Source organism: Bubalus kerabau, chromosome 11, assembly GCF_029407905.1.
Source record: "Bubalus kerabau isolate K-KA32 ecotype Philippines breed swamp buffalo chromosome 11, PCC_UOA_SB_1v2, whole genome shotgun sequence".
Taxonomy (NCBI): Eukaryota; Metazoa; Chordata; class Mammalia; order Artiodactyla; family Bovidae; genus Bubalus; species Bubalus kerabau.
Genome location: NC_073634.1, coordinates 32,785,689 through 32,799,485, shown reverse-complemented (window position 1 = coordinate 32,799,485; position 13,797 = coordinate 32,785,689).

Sequence of the window (13,797 nt, the reverse complement as noted above, 5' to 3'; positions counted from 1 at the left end):
CCTGTTTATTTAACTTCTATGCAGAGTACATCATGAGAAACGCTGGGCTGGAAGAAACACAAACTGGAATCAAGATTGCCGGGAGAAATATCGATAACCTCAGATATGCAGATGACACCACCCTTATGGCAGAAAGGGAAGAGGAACTAACAAGCCTCTTGATGAAAGTAAAAGAGGAGAGTGAAAAAGTTGGCTTAAAGCTCAACATTCAGAAAACGAAGATCATGGCATCTGGTCCCACCACTTCATGGGAAATAGATGGGGAAACAGTGGAAACAGTGTCAGACTTTATTTTTCTGGGCTCCAAAATCACTGCAGATGGTGACTGCAGCCATGAAATTAAAAGACGCTTACTCCTTGGAAGGAAAGTTATGACCAACCTAGATCGCATATTCAAAAGCAGAGACATTACTTTGCCAACAAAGGTCCATCTAGTCAAGGCTATGGTTTTTCCTGTGGTCATGTATGGATGTGAGAGTTGGACTGTGAAGAAGACTGAGCGCCGAAGAATTGATGCTTTTGAACTGTGGTGTTGGAGAAGCCTCTTGAGAGTCCCTTGGACTGCAAGGAGATCCAAGCAGTCCATTCTGAAGGAGATCAGCCCTGGGATTTCTTTGGAAGGAATGATGCTAAAGCTGAAACTCCAGTACTTTGGCCACCTCATACGAAGAGTTGACTCATTGGAAAAGACTCTGATGCTGGGAGGGATTGGGGGCAGGAGGAGAAGGGGACGACAGAGGATGAGATGGCTGGATGGCATCACTGACTCAATGGACGTGAGTCTGAGTGAACTCCGGGAGTTGGTGATGGACAGGGAGGCCTGGCGTGCTGCGATTCATGGGGTCGCAAAGAGTCGGACACGATTGAGCGACTGATCTGATCTGATCTGATCTGATGTATTTCTTTCAAATAAGAACATTCTCCTTCACAACCACAGTATGGTTATCAACATCAGTAGATTAACAAATATAGACAGAGAGAAAATGAACATTAACCCTGTGGTATTGGTTTGCAACTGCAGGCATCCATGTGAACTCTCAATTTTTCATGTTCAGAGAGACAGAAATAAATGTAGACATGTGGGTGTGTGCAGCAGCCAGCACAACAGGTAGGGATCGAAAGTGGTTAACGCACGGTTTGGGAAAAAGAAACTAGAGACAGGATTAAAGTATTAAAGATGGGACCAGGAGCCTCAAGACCTCTTGGGTCCAGAGCCCTGTTCCTCAGAGCCACATCTCTCTTATTTAGTCTTGGCAAGCAGAAAGTATCTGTTGTGCTACGATGAAGTCAGCCTCCTGTCTTCCCAGTCACATCTCCCATTTTATTGATTAATTTAAACTATCTGTTATTTTCTTGTACAAGGGCTATCCCTAGCTGGAGGTCATAGACCCACATATGCCTTGGGAAAACATCTCAGTGTGTGCACAAGCAGTGTTCTGAACTTGAGCTGACGTGGCATTCCAAGGTCCACACTATGTTTTTCCTTAGCTTAGCAGGGCATGACAACCCCAGCTGATCAACCCAATGTACTTTTATTTGGGTTATGCTGTATTGCTATATTTTGCTTTTATTCTTTTCCCATGATGATTTTCTCACGGCTTAGCCAGAGCAACAGGCGGCTGACTATTAACCCCTGCAGGTGTGACTCTGTGTGTATGTGTGAATGTTCTCTGCCTCTGTCTGATCCCTGAAGGCCCCTGGAAGCAGCAATATCCCAATAGCGGTGAGGATATCTAGAGACCAGATCTTGGCTTCTGAGTATCCTTTTCCACAAAAGGAATGAGAGCTCTTCAGAGAAATGAAGCAAGGCAAGTGGAAGATGAGCTGCTTTCCTCTTCTGGCCCTGTACCCCATTCTCAGGGGGTCCCAGCAGCCTTTTCTGTACCTGTCCTCTGGCCTTAGCTGATGTATTGACCAGGAATGTGATACTGAAACCAAGCTGGATCAAGCAGACTCTTAAGAGATGTGAGACTTGAAATTAAAGAATGAGAGACACATAGGTTGAGACAGGTTAGTAGCTGTACTCTGGAGAAAGGCCACTGACAACTACTGTTGAATTGTTATCAACCCTGCCTTATGATCCTTCCGGCAAATTCCCCTTTTGGCTTAGGCAAGCCAGAATCCATTCCCATTGCTAGCAACCAGAAGAGTCCTTTTGTAAAAAATAATTTGTTTTATTTTTGATTGTGCTGGATTGTGGTGAGCAGGCTTTCTCTAGTTGCGGAGAGTGAGGGCTACTCGTTTTTGAGTGCACAGGGTCTAGGATGCACAGGCTCAGTAGCTGCAGCACACAGGCTCAGTAGTTGTGGCACACGGGCTTAGCTGCTCCGCGGCATGCAGGATCTTCCTGGACCAGAGATCGAACCCGTGTCCCCTGCATTGGCAGACAGATTCTTATCCACTGCACCACCAGGGAGTCCTCCAAAAGAGTCTTAATTAAAGTGCAAGAATCAGAAGTGGATTTGAATCTTAGTCTCCAAATTCCTGTTCTTTTCTACTATATGACACCAAGACTCCTGGAGCCCAGTTATCCATACTAAGAAATATACGTATCTGTGGCTCTCTATTCTAACAAGTGTTTTAATGGGATCAACCCAGGCCCAGAGCAGCCTGCCCATCCTGTTGGAAAGACTATGCTGGAGAGGGTGAGCCCCTGGGATGACATAGAAAAACCCAGTCATCCCAGTGCTCCAGCTGGAATGTTCCTGCCAAGTAACCATCTTGCTTACTGTGAGTGAAACCATTTGAACGTCTCAGCCCCAGTCGCTGTCTGATTGTGGCCACTTAAGAGAGCCCCAGGACTTCCTTGGTGGTCCAGTGGCTAAGAATTCAACCTCTCAATGCACGGATCCGGGTTCGATCCCTGGTCAGGGAACCTGATCCCACGCGCTGCAACGAAGAGCTCGCATGTCACAACTAAAAATCCTGCATGCCGCAGCTACGATCCTGCACAGCCACATACCTAATTCAAAAAAGAGAGAGAGAGAAAGCCCCAAGCAAGACCAGCACAGGGACTACCAGCTAAACCCAGGTAGCTTACCTGGGGTAAGGTTGTCTATGAGAAGAAGATGGTTGTTTTAAGCTACTAGGTTTGGGGATGATTTGTTACAAAGCGGTGGATAACTAAAACAGGTGGTTTCTTTGGAAAGGTGGTGTGTAAGATGAGAACTAAAAGATGGAAGGGAGTCGGGGCACCCTGGAAGGCAAGCACAGGCAGAGGGATCAGGAAATAGCCTGGTGCATCTGAGGAGCTGTAAGAGGCCAGTGTGGCTCAAGTGCCCACTGATGGTGACAGAGAGAGCGGTACCAAATGAAGTGAGAGGGGGAAGTGGAGCCTGATCATGCAGGGCCTTGCAGGTCTTGGAAAGAGCCTGGACTTTATTCTAACTGTATCAGAGGCCACCAAGGGGTTTTAAGCTGGGGGATGACATGATCTGATGTGGAGTTTTCAGATGTCTCTCTCGCTGTTGCATGGAGGCAGATGATGGGAAAGCAGGAAAACCAGTTGGAATACCAGTAGCAGACCCCATGAAAGGCAGTGGGGAGGCCTAACTGAGGGTGGTGGAAACAAAGGTGGGAGGAGAGGTGCTCAGGACACATTTTCAGCTAAGTCATTTCAGTCGTGTCCAATTCTGTGCGACCCCACAGACTGCAGCCCACCAGGCTCCCCCGTCCCTGGGATTCTCCAGGCAAGAACACTGGAGTGGGTTGCCATTGCCTTCTCCAATGCATGAAAGTGAAAAGTGAAAGTGAAGTCGCTCAGTCGTGTCTGACTCCTAGCGACCCCATGGACTGCAGCCTATGAGGCTCCTCTGTCCATGGGATTTTCCAGGCAAGAGTACTGGAGTGGGGTGCCATTAGGGAGAATAAACAGGGCTTGCTGATGGGCTGGATGTGGAGTATGAATGAGAAGGAAGTGCCAGAAATGATTCCCAGATCCCTGACTTGACAACTAGGCGGAGGCTGGTGCCATTCACCGAAATGGGAAAACTGTGGCAGGATGAGATTTGGGTTAGGGGCTCAGATAAAGAGTTCGCTTTTGCACACATTACTTTAGGAATGTCAGGGAGATATCAAGTGGAAATGTATGTCGGCAGTTGAGTACATACGTTTACATTTTCAAAAAGTGATCTGGGCCAGGGATATGCTTTTGGGAGTCATCAGCCTACAGACGACATTTAGAGCCAGAAGAAGAAGAAGTGAAATTTCCTAGTGAGGGAGCGGGAGAGAGAGAAAAGCTCCAAGGGACACCAAGGTTAGATGCCCGAAGAAGAGGCACGTGTGCATGCTCAGTCATTCAGTCATGTCCAACTCTTTATGACTCCATGGACTGTAGCCTGCTGAGGCTCCTCTGTCCATGGGATTTCCCAGGCAAGAACACTAGAATAGGTTGCCATTTCCTCCTTCAAGGGATCTTTATGACCCAGGGATCAAACCTGTGTCTCCTGCATTTCCTACGTTGGCAGGCGGATTCTTTACCACTGAGCCACCTGGGGAAGCCCACTTGGAGAAGAAAAAACCCCAGCAAATAGCCTGATTGACAAAATAGGATTTCCCTCTGGAGCACAGGAAGCAAGACCAAGAGATTTCTACCTGGTAGCTGCTTGGATATCTGAAAGGCAGAGTGGTGTCCCCTGGAGGACCCTTCTCTAGATAAGATCTTCCAAGTTCCCTGTGTCTTTCCTGGGAAGGCATGCATGTAAGTCCATCACCATCTGGGCCATTCTCCTCTCAAAGTTCCTTTAACTGAGTGTAAACGTCCAGGTGAGACTGAGTAGCCCAGAGTAGAAAGAGCCTAGCTGATCGATGTGAGGGACACTAAACAAAGAGCGAGTTGGGGACAGCTGAGGACAGATGGGCCATTCAGGCTTGTTGCTGAGAGATTTTCCACTGATTTTTCTCATCTATGGGAAAGGCCTGGGGATTCAGAGAAAGCCCCATAAACAACGGAGTGAGCTCATGCACTCTGTTACTGCCTGACAGCCTCAGTGGCAGAGAACTAGATTGCTTCCCAGGGCAAAAAATAAATAGTGTGAAACTTCTAACAAGAGTGTCAGAGGGCTGCTTGCCTGCTTGATGTGAGACCTCAAGATGGATCGTTTGGGAAATGTCAAAACCTATAAACACAGAGCAGAAAAGTTCTCCATCTTTTGCTCATTTACTCCACACAACTTCTTCATTGCCAAGATGGCAAGGTCTGAATAAATACACAACCTGTATGATTGTTCCAAGTCCTGGCTGGAACAGGAGGCCTGTATTCTCCACCAGTGTCATTCAGAGTCCCTGTGTGAGTTTTCTGCTGTGGTTACTACCAATTACGGATAAGGACACCCAGCCTCCTGGATGTAGAGTTTGGAAACGTGTGTTCAGTATAGCTTTGGCAAGAAAGGGGTCTTTGCTACTCTTCTCATCTCCTGTCTTCACAGCTATCCCACGTGGATGGAGTCTTTGCAGGGACAGAAAACTGGTCTGATAACAATACGAAGATTCCCCAGGAAAGGCCATCAGCATTATTGACAACAGGGTTGGTCTTACAGGCTCTCTGATCTGAAGAAGGGGGGAGAACAGAGAGAGACCAGACCATGTGATGATCTGGGTGTTTTAAACAAAGGCTTGAACTTCCTTTGGGCTCAAGGGATGGAGTGAGGACAGTCTTCCTAGAGCAGTGATTCTCAAAGTGTGGTTTCCCCGCCCAGGGATGGCCGCAGCAGCGGCACCTGGAAACCCGTCCGGGTGCATATTCCTGGGCACCCGCCCAGACCTCCTGAATCTGAGTCTCGGGCGGGGCCAGTGTTCTCCTGCTAGAGAGACGCTCTTCCAGCAGTATGCCTTTCCTTCCAGTAATGAACTGCACCTTCATGCTCTGTTAGGTGGTATGTGTATATAATTTTACATTTGGGGAGTGAGGGGGAAGTCTTATTTTTATAATACAAACTGTAGAATATTTTGGAGGGACAAGAAGAGGGGACATAATGGCACATTAGAATCCCTGAGGTAGTTTAATGTTCGTTAACGTGGAGCAGGGCTAATAAAGGTCGTGAAACCCTGATTTAGAGAAAAGAAAGAAGCTCTCTCTGAGGCAGGTCCTGAGGGCTCAGTTCCTGAGGCTCCACACAGCAGGGCCTGTGAGAGAAGGCCCGGAACTCCTCCTGGCAGCGCTGGGAACAGGGTTTTCTTACGGTCTGTTAGTTACCCAGCGGACCTAATGGGGAGTAGTGTGCATGCGCACATGTGTCCTCACCCCTGTGTGTGCACACATGTGTGTGCATGGGGGATGAGCAGGTGGAGAAACAAAAGGGTGTGGCAAACGTCTGTCATCTACCACCGTCAGCAACTCCCAGTATCCAGCTTTCAGCCGCAGGGGTGGTATGATCTGCAATATACTGGAGACCCCAGAATGCAAAGGCGGTCAATTTCTAGTTTCCAGGGGCTCCAAGGATGGTTCCTGAGATACTCCCTCACTAGCAGTGGTTTCCAAATTCGGCCCCCACCCCCCACCCACCCCATTCCTGCGGAGATCCTCATTCTATTGGCTTGGTGCAGAGCCAAGAAATCTGCATTTTAAACAAGCCCCTCCCACCAAGTCATTCCAGTACAGGCTGCACCTAGGATATTAACAGACAGTTTTATCTGGGGAGATGGTGACTCTTGGGGGAAGGGAGGAGTGACATGCAGGAGCTGGAAAGAATATCCTCAGACCTCAGAGCATCGAATGGGTCTTGTCATCCAATGTCTACCAGTTACTAAATAGCAGTGAGACAGGACAGCCGAGTGAGAGCTCTCACCGCCAGAGACAGAGTGGTGTTCATTTGGGCAGTAAATGTCAGGTTGTTAATTCATCCTTGGGGTTGCCTAGTCAGATGGATCAGAGGCATGCTACCTATTCTTTCTGGAAGGGAGGTTTCACAAGGCCAGGGCAACCAGGTCTCTGGGTTGAGAAAGAAGCTTGGGGGTGTCAGCAGAGGGAATGAAGCCTCTGAATGTCCACCGAAAGGTCAGAGAGGCATGAATGCAACATCGATTGTATGGACAGGTCAGGGTACAGGGGATTTGATCAATTCTGTCAAACTTCTCTCCCAGTCACCTGCAGGGCTGTCCAGGAGAGCCTTCTGTGATGACAGAAGTATTCCATATCCATGCCATGTGATTAGGTAGCCACCAGCTACATGTGGAGAACTTGAAATGTGGCTAGTGCAATAGGAACTGGTTCTTTGTTTTTTTTTTTTTTTTGCATGTCACATGGCATGTGGGATCTTAGTTCCCAGACCAAGCATTGGACCTGCACCCTCTGCAATGGAAAGGCATAGTCTTAACCACTGGACTACCAGGGAAGTCCCTAGGAACTAATTTAGAAACTTTAATTTACATAAATGTAGGTTCACATACGCTGGCATGGCTATGACCACCACATTGCATAGCGAGAATCTCTATTATCAACCACATCCCAATACTGAGGTGGAAGAATTTCACCAAGGGCCCCTCCTCAAAGGAATGGTGGCCTTCCCCCATCCCGGGGGAGGGCCAGGTGCTTTGTAAGCCAGAGGTCATGGATGTGAAGCATCTTGTGTCCTTCCAGCTCTTCCCTCTTTGCTCCAAGAAGGAGGGCAGTCTCTGCTCTAGGATGACATCTCAGAGTTATTTCAGAGCAGCCACTCCTGTTCCGGGGCTGTCCGAGTGTGAACCAGCTGTGCCTGGTTCAAGGTCAAGGGGCGCATTGGCGGCTGGAATATGAGCTCTGCTCTGGAGCTGTGGAAGGAAGGTGCAGGGGCAAACTGGGGAAAGGATCTTGTGTCCCTTGTTTAGAGCAAGCCTCTCAATTGCTCCCTCACTCTGGTCTTCTATTTCCCGCTTAAAAGATAGAAAGGAAGACCGGACATAAAATAAAATAAAGCTCTTCTAGATGATGACATTTTAAAAAGGCAAGTACCCAGACATTATAAACATCCAGTAGAGGAACAAAAGATGAACTTTTCAGCTCGTCTAACAAGACTGCCCAGCGTCGTCAAGCAGAATCCTGGGAACGAAAGTCCTTCACACAGGCAGACAATGGCCTTCAGCCTCTCTGCCGAGGTTGGCCGAGAACTCCCAACTTTAGCTCCCACCCAAGCTGCCCCAGCAAGGCTAAAGCCTGAGGCACTGGCCCTAAGCTGCACACCCGTCTGAGACCAGGCATAGAGCAGGGGAGAGGCACAGACCAAGGTGAGGCAGAGGGGCTGGGACCCAGGAGGCTACAGAGCATAGACGAGATAAAAAGGGGGCTCTGGGACTTCACTGCTGGTCCAGCGGTTAAGACTCCATGCTCCCAGTACAGGGAGCCCGGGTTCCATCCCTGATCAGGGAACTAGATCACACCTGCTGCAACTAAAAAAATCCTGCATCCCACAACGGAGACCCCGCGTATGGCAACTAAGACCCCGTGCAGCCAAACACATTTAAAAGGGGGTAGGGGGCACTAACTCTCACTGTCAGTACCGGGAGGAGACCATGATTCTGGCCTCTGGCTCCTGCAAAGTGGGTCCCAGAGGCAAGCACCTGTCCTCAGCTGGAGTGGTCCTGACCCACCCAGCTGCCTGGCTATGTCACCTGGTGATGGCTAGCTTTACAGGTGCTACCTTTCCTGGGGTTAGGGCCGAGATGTTCTTCTCAGAACGTTAGAAAAGACCTCCTCTCTGGGCAGACGAACTCCTGCGTGGGCTAAGGGTCACACAGGAGAAGGAACGAGAGCAAATTGAGGCCTTGGGGGAGAACAGGCTGCTGTGAAGACGACATGAGTCTTTCCTTCCTCCCACCTTCACAAACCAGCCCCCCCAAGCAGAGAACAGTCCCAACGAGTAGAACCATGACTGGGTGGCTCCAGCTCTTCCGATCAGAAGTAGAGCTTCTGATGGTTTAAGGGTAAAGAGTGGTAGGAGAACTATGAACAGAGGCCACTCAGTCACGTGGCTTTGCAAAGGTTGCTGATGAGGGATGACAAAGATCTCTAGCCTGAGGCTACGGTGAGAGGCAAAGCCTGGCATTTGGAACCTCCAGCTCCTGCCTGCTCCCTCCTTCTCCCAGAGAGGCCGGGTGCTGGCAGGTCAACGTCTTGGGGTGTGACTCATGTCTCCCTGCCTGGGACGCCGGCAGCCGCCCCCACTCCCAACCCGCCCTTGCAGGCCTGCTGGAAACAAGACTGCTCACTCCTTTTATTTATTCCCTGTTCCTCAACCACCTCTCCTCACCCCAACCCATGACTAATGTGCTCCCACCACCCAGGGCATGCGGGGAGGGCATCACCACCACTACAATTATCTGGATCATTCAGTCCCCAAAAGTCTCTCCACTCCCCGGCATCAGTTATGTTTTGAAATTATCCACATAACCCCAGTGATTCAGATGCTTGGCCTATGCAGTGAGAATGACTCTTCAATCACTGGTTTTCCTCTGGTTGTGAAGGTCAGCTCCAGTCTGGCCAGGAATTCCTACAGTTTCCCCATTTTACTGTGGGAGTAACTCAGAACCCCAAAATTGGTATAATGATTGTTTTCAGCTGTAGACATTTGAGATTCAACAGATGCAGAAAGAAAGCTTCTTGGAGCTTCCCCCTAACTGACCAAAATCAGAATCTTCTGAGAAATCAGGACTATCATAAATTCCCTCTTAGGGAGGGGTCCACTTCCAGGAAAGAGGCCAAGAGTAAGTTTACCATAATTTGCCAATCCACCAACTCTCTCTGGGGGAGTTTTATGGCCCTGAAGAAGAGGTAAAGGCCACTCATAGCTGTATAGACAAATGTTATCACAAATTCTCTTATCTCCCACTTATTCTCCTAAAAAGTCATATTTCTTTCTTAAAGAAACCCATTTGTTCTTCCCATAGGAGACTTTTTTCTCTCTCTTCCATTTCCTCTTCTAAATTAGGTATCAGTTCAGTTCAGTTCAGTCGCTCAGTCATGTCCGACTCTTTGCGACCCCATGAATCGCAGCAAGCCAGGCCTCCCTGTCCATCACCAACTCCTGGAGTTCACTCAGACTCACGTCCATTGAGTCAGTGATGCCATCCAGCCATCTCATGCTCTGTTGTCCCCTTCTCCTCCTGCCCCCAATCCCTCCCAACATCAGAGTCTTTTCCAATGAGTCAACTCTTCGCATGAGGTGGCCAAAGTACTGGAGTTCCAGCGTTAGCATCATTCCTTCCAAAGAAATCCCAGGGCTGATCTCCTTCAGAATGGACTGGTTGGATCTCCTTGCAATCCAAGGGACTCTCAAGAGTCTTCTCCAACACCACAGCTCAAAAGCATCAATTCTTCGGTTTCAGCTTTCTTCACAGTCCAACTCTCACATCCATACATGACCACAGGAAAAACCATAGCCTTGACTAGATGGACCTTTGTTGGCAAAGTAATGTCTCTGCTTTTGAATATGCTATCTAGGTTGGTCATAACTTTCCTTCCAAGGAGTAAGTGTCTTTCAATTTCATGGCTGTAGTCACCATCTGCAGTGATTTTGGAGCCCAAAAAAATTAAGTCTGACACTGATTCCACTGTTTCCCCATCTATTTGCCATGAAGTGATGAGACCAGATGCCATGATCTTCGTTTTCTGAATGTTGAGCTTTAAGCCAACTTTTTCACTCTCCTTTTTTACTTTCATCAAGAGGCTTGTTAGTTCCTCTTCCCTTTCTGCTATAAGGGTGGTGTCATCTGCATATCTGAGGTTAGTGATATTTCTTCCGGCAATCTTGATGCCAACTTATGCTTCTTCCAGTCCAGCGTTTCTCATGATGTACTCTGCATATAAGTTAAATAAGCAGGGTAACAATATACAGCCTTGATGTACTCCTTTTCCTATTTGGAACCAGTCTGTTGTTCCATGTCCAGTTCTAACTGTTGCTTCCTGACCTGCATACAGATTTCTCAAGAGGCAAGTCAGGTGGTCTGGTATTCCCATCTCTTTCAGAATTTTCCACAGTTTATTGTGGTCCACACAGTCAAAGGCTTTGGCATAGTCAATAAAGCAGAAATAGATGTTTTTCTGGAACTCTCTTGCTTTTTTGATGATCCAGCGGATGTTGGCAATTTGATCTCTGGTTCCTCTGCCTTTTCTAAAACCAACTTGAACATCTGGAAGTTCATGGTTCACGTATTGCTGAAGCCTGGCTTGGAGAATTTTGAGCATTATTTTACTAGCGTGTGAAATGAGTGCAATTGTATGGTAGTTTGAGCATTCTTTGGCATTGCCTTTCTTTGGGATTGGAATGAAAACTAACCTTTTCCAGTCAAATTAGGTATATACAACCCCAATTCTAACCATCCTTTTGAGTTACTCAACACTGAGCATATCCACATGTATGCATGATGCACATAAATAAACATTTTCTTCCTGTTCATACCTGTTGTCATTTTAATTCACAGACCCCAAGAACTGAACCTACGAGGGTGAGGGAAAAGTTTTTCCTTCACTACATCACCATTCTCTCCTATCTCAGAAATATGACCATTTTACAATTAATGGGATTTTAGAAATGAATTTATCCTGTGATACACATAAGAAGCATCAGCATCTTTTAAAACACAGACAGGTCCAGGCCATAGACATATCCACCATGAGGACTAGTGCTAGGTGTAAATGCCCATCCACAGGCCTCACTTCCTCTCCTGCACACAGAAGAGCCTAACTCCCTGGGCAGACATTCAAGGGTCTCTGAGTCTGTCCAACACCCTCCAGGCTGTCATCGATGTCCCTGAGCTTTCCTTTCAGATTTTTGGTCAGACCATTACTCCAGCCTGACATGTCCTCGCCGTTCCTCATGTCCTCTCCTGTTGGCGGCGTGTCCACTTTCCACCCAGGTTTCCAGCCCTTCCTCCACCAAATCTTCCCTGCCTGCACCCAGGGCAAGACACTCCTGACCAAGAGCTCGCACAGCACTGTGACACTGACCTTGGGATTTCACCAGCTGCAGATTTGTCTTTTTCATTTTGGAATCTCCAGGAGGGCAGGGGCTCTTGCCTCGGGTGCTGAATAAATGTGAGGCTGTGAGTTGCCACTGCACCAGCTTCGCCCCATGGACCACCCTTAGGGGAAGCACACTGCACCTTCGGATGTTTGCTTTGGGAACTTCCCCACCTGGGTTCCTTTATAGATTGAACTCTGACATTTTTCATTTGTGTAAACATTCACAACAAGACAAAGGCCAGCTTGCTCTCCAAACAGACCATAGAGGAACAGGGAATAGGTAAGCACTAAGAGTTGGGGGAGGGGACCATCCGACACCCTAGGATGACCAAGAATATGTAGGTAGCATATAAAAGGTGGTTAAAAAAAGAAAAAGAACTAATGGTGTCAGCAGAGAGAATGGGAAACATCAAAGTTGTGATTTAAAAAAAACTCAGGGAGCAATTTGGAATCCAGGTCCTTCCTTTAGCCAGTTTCATCTGCAAGGACACAGTTGGCTGGAGACTGGTGAAACTGCCAAGTTTGGACACCTGGGAGGGCGGATATTGGCCTTCAGGCTCCTGCCATCTCCTGCACGATCCAAAGGGCACCGCCGGCCCAGCGAGGCTGTCCAGCTGGGAGGATGGTCCTTGCCATCTGCCCACCCCCTAAGGGCACAGGTGGCAGAGGAGTGTTCAGTCCAGAGACCAGTTCTGCTGAGGTCTCAGGAGAGTAGATGAGGAGGTGGCTGGGATCTGTAGCTGCTGCTGGATGAGGTATGGGGCAAGCAGCTCCCCTTAGGGACCTACAATCCAAACGAAAGCAGCCATGACCAGGAGTTCAGGGCAGCCCCAGGAGAAGGATGGGGAGCAGCTGCATGTTCACAACTACCTATCTTCCATACTCCTCACTCCTCACAGTCAGCACATCTTGTTGTTCTTTCGTTGCTAAGTTGTGTCCGACTCTTTTGCGACCCCATGGACTGTAGCCTACCAGGCTGCTCCTAGGATTTCCCAGGCAAGAATATTGGAATGGGTTGTCATTTCTTTCTCCAGGGGATCTTCCTAACCCAGGGATTGAACCCACATTTTGGTAGGTGGATTTTTTACCAGTGAGCCACCAAAACCCTACCTTTTGCCTCAATGTCAGGCCCCTTTCCTCCCCCTTGGATTCATCTCCCTGCCTTGTCCCACATGCTTATTTCCCCCTCACCCCTGGCACAGGGTTTCTTTCAGTTCTGTACACAATCCTTTTTAGGGTTCAGTGACTTTGCTCTTATTATTCCCTTTATCAGCAGTACCCTTCCCCTGATGTCTGGCAAACTCCTGTGCATGCCTCAATACCCAGTTTAAATGTTACTTCTTTGGTGAAGCCCTTCCCAACTCCACTATGCACTCAGTCTTGCAGTGAGGTCCCTGAAGTGACTCAAGTGACTATTTCTTTAAATCCACTATGTACCAGAGTGTGAAGTACGTAAAGGTTGTTGATAAATACCGGTTGAATGCAGGAGTACATGTAAATTCTGCTTTCATCCTGCTATTCTATGCTTCCTAACCTTCAGTGGTGCTCTCTTATCTGGAGACTAAATTCCTGGCAATTGAACTCATCACGCATTTCCTGTACACATCATGAAGTGATTACTCCCATGTTTGGCATTGTAGAGAAATACAAAAATGCAAAAGAAAGTGTCTCCACCCTGAGTTCCAAAGAGTAAGACAAGAGAGCCCAGACGAAACAATGAGGAAGGCAGTGAGAGCTTCGGGGGCCTTTCAGATGAAGTGAGCATCGCATCCAGCAGGGATGGATCCAAGACAGTCCCCTGGGGCACCATGACACGTGTGAGTCAGCCTTGAAGGAAGGGCAGGTCAATTTTAATAGTTAGACAC